This window comes from Hemicordylus capensis, chromosome 4 (genome assembly GCF_027244095.1).
Source record: "Hemicordylus capensis ecotype Gifberg chromosome 4, rHemCap1.1.pri, whole genome shotgun sequence".
NCBI lineage: Eukaryota > Metazoa > Chordata > Lepidosauria > Squamata > Cordylidae > Hemicordylus > Hemicordylus capensis.
Genome location: NC_069660.1, coordinates 27896739 through 27905155, shown reverse-complemented (window position 1 = coordinate 27905155; position 8417 = coordinate 27896739).

Genomic DNA, 8417 nt, shown 5'->3' with positions numbered 1-8417 from the left:
CAATGAGCTGTCCACCACGACCCCAAGATCCCTCTCCTGGTCAGTCACCGATAGCTCAGATCCCATCAGCGTATATTTGAAGTTGGGGGTTTTCGTCCCAAACGTATCCTGGGAGCAACCCCCCACCCCGACTGCTTCTAGTTCTCTCTCTGAGCACCATGTAGCCAGTAGTTAGATACAGGTCTTTCCTATCATCATGTACTTCTAAATAAATAGATTAGTTTAACCTTAAGTCCATGCTTATCATTTACAAGCTGTTGCCCCTGAGACTCAGTTAACTTCTGCTGTAATGGGAGTCAGTTAGCTCCTGAAACGTCCTGTTATAGAAGAAATTACCCCTAACAGGCTGCCAACCAGGGTGGATGGAGTCAGGGGCATGGTTCAAAACAAGACTGAGTCCCAGAGAAGGGGGGCAAGGGCAAGTGTGTAGTTGGAGTCAAGGAGAAGTTCTACTCAGGAGAACTTCCTGAGAAGGCAGGCAGAGATAGAAAGGTCAAGAGTGTAGTCAAATCAGGTAGGGGGCAGGATACAAGGTCACAATCAGGAGGGGTCACAGTCTGAGGCAGCAGTTAAGAAAAAGGAGCTGTCTCTTAAGACCAGTTGCTTGGGAGCTCCATTAGTTCTGTAGCTCTCTGAGATTTCTGAATGTGAGACTCCGTTTTCTGGAAAGTAGTATATGTAAATGCAACTACCCATGAATTAATGGATCTAAAGCTGAATCCTGTGTTGGAAGTACTTAACTGAGCAGAGTCTTGGATATCGAGCTGCTTCAGGTAACTGGCCACAGAACCTGAGCATTCTATATTGGCTCTTTGTGAATTCTGTGCTCATATGCAGCCTGGAAAGAAGAGTACTCATGAACTTGTGCCAGATACTCTTCCTTTATTGAATCATCACAGCCAGTCCCTACAGTGTGGCATAGCATCCGACCCAGCAAATTATTTGATGGCAAATTATTGCTATGGTTAATATTTGTATACTTTGAAGGCTACAGATCCCATGATGCATTGTACTTTTGTGTACTCATAAGAAGAGCTGCCTGCAGAAAAACACCCAGGCCCTCAAATGAAAGTGAACAATAGAAGAAATGAAAGCACAACTATAATTCAAATTATAGCTGGCTGATGGATTTTCTGCAGAAATCAGTTGCTTGGGGCTGGGAAAACAGAATTGAAAATGGGTTTCTTCCTGTGAATTTTGCACACAACTGGTGTTAACATGACAGGAAAATTGAGAACAAGTTAGGTGTGATTGACATAAAGTGAGTGTTGGTTGTGTGTGTATGTGTGTGGAGAAGCTAACCTCACATGAGATTCTTCTAAATTATTTAACTCTTGCCAGGAGAAACCAGGTGGGAAGGAAAAAGGCATTGTCCTCCAGAGCAATTAGTTTTGTATAGACTGAAACACCCAACTATAATTGGTCAACACAGACTGTATGTCCACAGTTCACTTCTGTTTCCTTTCCCTATTACTGAATGATGCACACATCCATGACAAATGCTTTGTGTTTAATTAGATACAGCTAAAAAGCTGGCTAGCCACTTAGTCAAGTCAATGGTGCATTCGCATGATTTTTGGAATGGTGGTTGAATACTGATTACCCACGTTGGTGTGATCATGTGAACCCATGCCACATTGAGAATCTCGATTCTGTCCCAGGATGAAAACTAGCATTGGTCATCTAGGATCCAAAGTAGGGTGGCAAAGCTTGAAACACTCCAAACTAACATTCACTGATTGTGTGAACCCATGCCTCTCACCTATCCTGGTTAGCTGCACATGGCATGTTGAGGGCATGGCATCCCCTCAACATCCACCATAAACCTCCCTGGCAGGGTTGTAGCTATAACTGAGCAGATGGGTTCAAAGAACCCATGCCCTCAAGCTCCCAAGGGCCCCCCAGCTCCACCCCTCCCTATCTTCTTCATTATCTCCCTCACTCTGAGGGGCCACTGGAGAGAGGGGTGAACAAAGGCCCCGTCTCCCCTAGCTATGCCCCTGCTCCACGGATAGAGTGGAAGACAGACGCAAACACTCTAGCATACAGGGGCGTAACTATACTAGGGCAAGCGGAGACAGTTGTCTGAGGGCCCACTGCCTTAGGGGGCCTCTGAGAGGCAAGTCACATGACTGACTCCCCCAGCCGTGCACCTGCCCGGGCTTCCTTCAGTTGTATTCAGCCTCCAAAATTGAGGTGAGTGTTAAGACCTGGAGCTACCAGAACAGCATATCTTTCTCTAGTACCATTAAATGACTTACATCATCCACAATTTACAAAACCTTAAAAAAAATAATTTAGGATGATGTTCTCTCTCTCTCTCTCTCTCTCTCTCTCTCTCTCTCTCTCTCTCTCTCTCTCTCTCTCTCTCTCTTCATAACTATGCTTTTTGTTACCACTATTCAGCCTCATTTAAGTTTTCTTTATTTCATGAGCTGAGTTTCAGTGAGGCCTATTTAAAAAACCCGTCTCTGGGCCCAGTCCAACGCCCCTGCTAGCATACCACCCATTCTCCATTGTTGCTACACCCTCTTTGGACAGGCAAGGATCTCTGGGGATAGCCAATTGTGCTTTGAACTGCCAAGCCCATCTCTTCTTATCAAGGAGCCAATGGGAGGCAGGTATACCTAGTGAAGCCCTTCCAGGGTGAGAGCATTGCAAAGGATGTTTGGCTGTCATCTGGGTGCTGGGAGACCAGTGCAGAGAGGGGCAGAGCCTGTGCCAAACATCCAGGCAATCACAGTAAAGGGAGAACAGTGATTGTGTGTGTGCAGATTCTCTGTGTCTCAGCGGAACTGCTGATCATGTGCTTGCCTCTGCTCCCAATCTCCACCAACTTGCCACCAACTCATATACCAACAATTGTGAGAATCAGTCCATTGACAATAAAACAAGAATCAGACTTGAGGGAATGGACTTTTAACTGGCATAGAACAAATTCTATTTAAGTAATAGTGTTAGTTTCCCAGAATGCCAGAGCTTAGCAGTGTATAGGTTGCCCATACAGCAAGTAATTAATTTAAAAGGGGCAGAATATTAAATAAAGATCCATTGCACTTTAACATCTTTGCTTCAGAGACATCTTGAGTCACTATAATTGTTTTAACACAGCATGATTAATTTCAATTCCTTCAAGTCAAGGGATTAGGAGAAGTCATTTTGGACATGTCATACAGGTCAAAATGCAAACTAACAATTCTCTTTGGTTTTCCTTCACCTAAACCCTAGGCAGAGAGGTGAGAGGGGATGGACCTCCTAAAAACAGGCAACTTTGCCTCTCAAAGCAGATACAACACAGAAAAACCTTATATTGACATGTTAATCTATGCTAGTAGACTACCATCCCTAGGGGCAACCTGGGTTGTAGGGACCAGATGTGTTCTGCTTCATCCCTGCTATGGTCCTGGGAACCTGAACTGTGATCTGGAAAGATATTCATCACTGCTTGCACTACTACTATAAATATCTATCTATCTATCTATCTATCTATCTATCTACACACCACTTTTCAACAAAAGCTCTTAAAGTGGTTTACATAAATGAATGAATGAATGAATGAATGTCCCCTGTCCCCAAGGAGCTCACAGTATAAAAAGAAACTTAAGGTAGACACCAGCAACAGCCACTGGAAGGATGTTGTGCTGAGGTTGGATAGGGACAGTTGCTCTCCCCCTACTAAATATAAGATAATCACCACTATAAAATGCACCTCTTTGCTCAGTTGGAAATACAACTCATATGTTTTATTTTATCTATCATACTTGTATACCGCCTGATATGTGATTCTTTAGGCGGTGCACACAATTTAAAACAAATTTAAAACAAGTAAAAACAAAACAATTTCACAGAATAAAAAGTTAAAACAATTCCATGAATTAAAAACAAACTGTTTAAAACTAATTTCAATTAAAAGCCTGAGAGGACAGGTGTGTCTTGAGGGTCTTTCTAACAGCAAACGGAGATGGAGATTCTCTTATTTTGACAGGGAGTGCATTCCAAAGCCCCCAGGGCAGCCACAGAGAAGGTCTGGTCCCAAGTCACCACCCAAGGAGCAGGTGGCAACTGTAACCAGACCTCTCCAGATGATCTCAATAGGCGACAGGGTTCATGACAAAGAAGCTTTCTTAAGTACCTTGGCCTCAAGCCGTTGAGGGCTTTATAGGTAATAACTAGCACTTTGTATTTTGCTTGGAAACTTAGCAGCAGCCAGTGCAATTCTTTTAAAATCGGTGTTATATGGTCCCTTCGGGCTGTCCCAGAGACCAGTCTGGCTGCTGCAGTCTGTACCAATTGTAGTTTCTGGACTATTTACAAAGGCAGCCCCATAGAGTGCATTACAGTAGTCAAGCCTGTAGATTACCAGCATGTGCACCACTGTTTTAAGGTCATTTTCATCCAGAAGTGGGCATAGCTGATGTGTCAACCAAAGCGGATAAAAACCATCCCATGCCACTGTCAACCTGAGAAACCAGAGTGTTTTTTGGGATCCAGGAACTCTCTGAAGCTATGTACAGATCTTTTGGGGGGAGTGTAAACTAGGGGTGTGCGAAACGCTTTGTCCCTGAAACGATTTATGCCCGAAATTGGGCATTTCGGGCAATTTGTAGAGAGAACAAATAACCCAATGGCCAAATACAAGTGTTTTCGATTTTGTCCCCATTTTTACTCTTAATATTTGCCCTCACAGAAAGCATTGGACTGACCTTTCACCTACTGACCCAGAAAAGGCTCACCCATTGCTTTTCCTACACAGGCAAACAATAATTCTTTAAAAATTCCTAAATAAAGAACAATAATTCGTATCAACTTCGGGGTGCCTGGGGGGAGTTGAGGCCATACCTGCCATGCTCCCAGACCCACCTTGGGGTGCCCTGGCCAAGAGAGACTCCTGCCTGCAAACTTGGAGAAGCCGCTCCCAGTCTGTGTAGAGTACACAATACTGAGCTAGATGGACCAGTGGTCTGACTTATTTATTTTATTTATTTAACTTGTATACCGCCCAAACTTTAGTCTCTGGGCGGTTAACAACAACATAAAAACAATTAAAACAAATATAAAAGGTTAAAACAGTTTAACAATTTAAAAACAGTATAAAATTAAAACTACAAATTTAAAAAGCTTAAAAAGCTTGGGTGAAGAGGTGGGTCTTCAGACGTTTTTAAAAAATAGTCAGGGATGGGGAGGATCGCATCTCAGCAGGGAGTGCATTCCACAATCTTGGGGCAGCAATCGAGAAGGCCCATCTCCATGTGGCCACCAGACGAGCTGGCGGTGACTGGAGACGGACCTCCTCAAGTGACCTCAATAGGCGGTGGGGGACATAACAAAGAAGGCATTCTCTTAAATACCCAGGGCCTAAGCCGTTTAGGGCTTTATAAGTTATGACTAGCACTTTGTATTCTGCCTGGAAACCAATTGAGAGCCAGTGTAGCTCCCTCAGCAAAGGAGTAGTGTGGTCTCTCCTAGATGACCTGGAGACCAACCTGGCTGGCGCATTCTGAACCAACTGAAGTTTCCGGACTACGTACAAAGGCAGCCCCACGTAGAGCACATTATAGAAGTCCAGTCTGGAGGTTACCAACAGATGTACCACTGTTTTGAGGTCATTGATCTCGAGAAATGGACACAGCTGATGTATCAGCAGAAGCTGATAGAAAGCACCCCTGGCCACCGCCTCAACCTGAGAAACCAGGGAGAGGTTGATATCCCTGAGGGAGAGATCTAGAACAGGTAGGTCAAAATTGTCTCTGGAGTTCTGACCCCGCACAATAAGTACCTCTGTCTTATCTGGATTCAACTTCAGTTTATTCTCCCTCATCCAGCCCATTACTGCCTCCAAGCAGGCATTCAGGGAAGATATGCCATTTCCTGAAGAAGTTGACATGGAGAAGTAGATCTGGGTGTCACCAGCATACTGATAACATCCCACTCCAAATCCCCTGATGAGCTCTCCCAGCAGTTTCATGTAGATGTTGAAAAGCACTGGAGAGAGTACGGAGCCTTGAGGGACACCATACTTCAGCTCACATTTTGAAGAGCAACAATCTCCAATCGACACCATCTGGAATCTGTCTGAGAGGTAGGAGCATAACCACTGTAAAACAGTGCCTCCCACCCCCACCCCCCTCAGGCGTTCCAGAAGGATACTATGGTCGATAGTATCAAAAGCCACCAAGAGGTCCAAGAGGACCAACAGAGTCACACTTCCTCTGTCAATTGCCAACTGGAGACCATCCATCAGGCCGACCAAGGTAGTTTCCACCCCATAGCCCCCCATAGCCAGTTTGAAATGGGTCTAGATAATCAGTTTCCTCCAAGACCGCCTGGAGCTGGGAGGCCACCACCATCTCAATTACCTTGCCCAGCCATGGGAGGTTGGAGACAGGCCTATAGTTGCTCAAGTCTGAGGGATCTAATGTAGGCTTCTTTAAAAGAGGTCTAATAATTGCCTCCTTGAGACAAGGAGGCATCCTGCCTCCCCTCAGAGAAGCATTCATGATTTCCTCCAGGCCTCCTACAACAGCCTCCCTGCTAGATAGAACAAGCCAAGTTGGACAAGGGTCAAGAGAACAAGCGGTAGGCCTCACTGCTCCAAGCAGCTTGTCCACATCCTCAAGAGTCACAAATGGAAACTGATCCAGTCGAACCACATAAGAGGAGTTGTTGGACACCTCCAATTCAGACATCAAATTAATTGTGGAGTCTCTAAATCGGCCCGAATCCGAGAGATTTTATCTGCGAAAAATTCTTTAAACACATCGCAGTGGATAACTGATGACTCCAAATTCTGGTTCAGGGGAGGTGGGGGCAGATAATAATCCCCTCACAACCCTGAACAGCTCCGCCGGACACAAGTTCGCAGAAGCAATACGGGCAGAAAAGAACCGCTTCTTTGCCGCACGTATTGCCTGAGCATAGATCTTTATGTGTGCTCTATGACATAATCTGTCGGATTCAAGTAGAGTCTTTCTCCACTTGTGCTCCAACCGCCTACCTTGCCACTTCAGCCCCCGTAGATCTTCCGTATACCAAGGGGCCAGTTTTGAAGCAGGTCAGCGGGGACGCTTAGAAGCAATCATGTCTACTGCCGTGGTGAGCAAGTTGTTCCAATTCTCAACCAGGGCATCAACAGGATCACCAGCAAAACCAACATTAAATCCTTTCAAGGCTTCTTGGAATCCTACTGGATCCAATAACCTCTTTGGGCGGACCATTCTAATAGGCCCCTCACCCCTGCGGAGGTGGGAAGTGGCTGTAAGTCCATCCTTAACCAGATGGTGGTCCCTCCGTGACAACGGTGAGATCATAGGAGTCCCCACCCATGGAACACCACCCTGATCAGAGTAAAAGACCAGATCAAGCGTGTGACCTGCAGTATGCGTCGGTCCAGAGACCACTTGGGATAGGCCCATAGTTGTTGTGGCCGCTATGAACTCCTGAACTGCCCTGGACAAACTGGTCCTGAAATGAACATTGAAGTCCTGCAGCACCAAAAGTCTGGGAGACTCCAATGTGAGTTCCGTGACCAAGTCCGTGAGCTCAGTAAGGGATTCTGTTGGGCAGCGGGGCGATCAGTACACCAACAGAAGTCCCAATCTATCCGTGGTCCTCAAATACACATTCAGTATGGTCCGATACCCTGACAGGGACCCTGGTAAGGGAGATGTTATAGACCACAGCCACTCCAATTCCCCACCCACATCCCCTCACCCGCTCCTCTACAGAATATCCTGTAGGAAGAAGCTGGGACCAGACTGGGCCATTAGCCTCCCCCAACCAAGTCTCAATAATACACACCAGGTTGGCCCCTTCATCCATGATCAAATCACGGATGAGTTCTGATTTATTCTGGACCAACCTGGCATTGCAGAGGAGCAAGGTAAGGTTATGTGGGTTGTTGGCAGTGCTCCCCGAGGTCAAAGAGCTGGCAGGACAGCCGGAAGGGGAGACAGCTATTAGGTTTCTGATTACCCTTCCCCTGGAACGGCCTGCTGACCTGCCAACGTTACTTCTTCTATTCTCCAGAACCACCAGAATAGCTGCCCCACATTCAACAAAGGTGCTCCCTGCCTCCCCATCTCCAGACAAACCCACACACATTGCAACTTCAACCCAATTCTAAAACAACTTAAAACTAATTAAACAGAAGCCCCACTATTGAGTGCTTCCCTCTATACAAATAGCTGGACAAAATGTCCCGCCCCTTTGGTGGCGACTCTGGCGGTGGCAGGCCTGCTGCCACTGGCAGTCTTCCTATATAGACTGGGCAACCAGCTCAGCAGGTGGGACCAGGAAAAAACTGCCCAGTCACCCTTCCAGCCCCAGTCCTGCAAGGCCTCTCCACAACCAGCCCTGGGGGAAGGCAGATGGCAACCAAGGGGGCAGAGAGAAGAGGCAGCCAGGCAGGCACCCCAGCC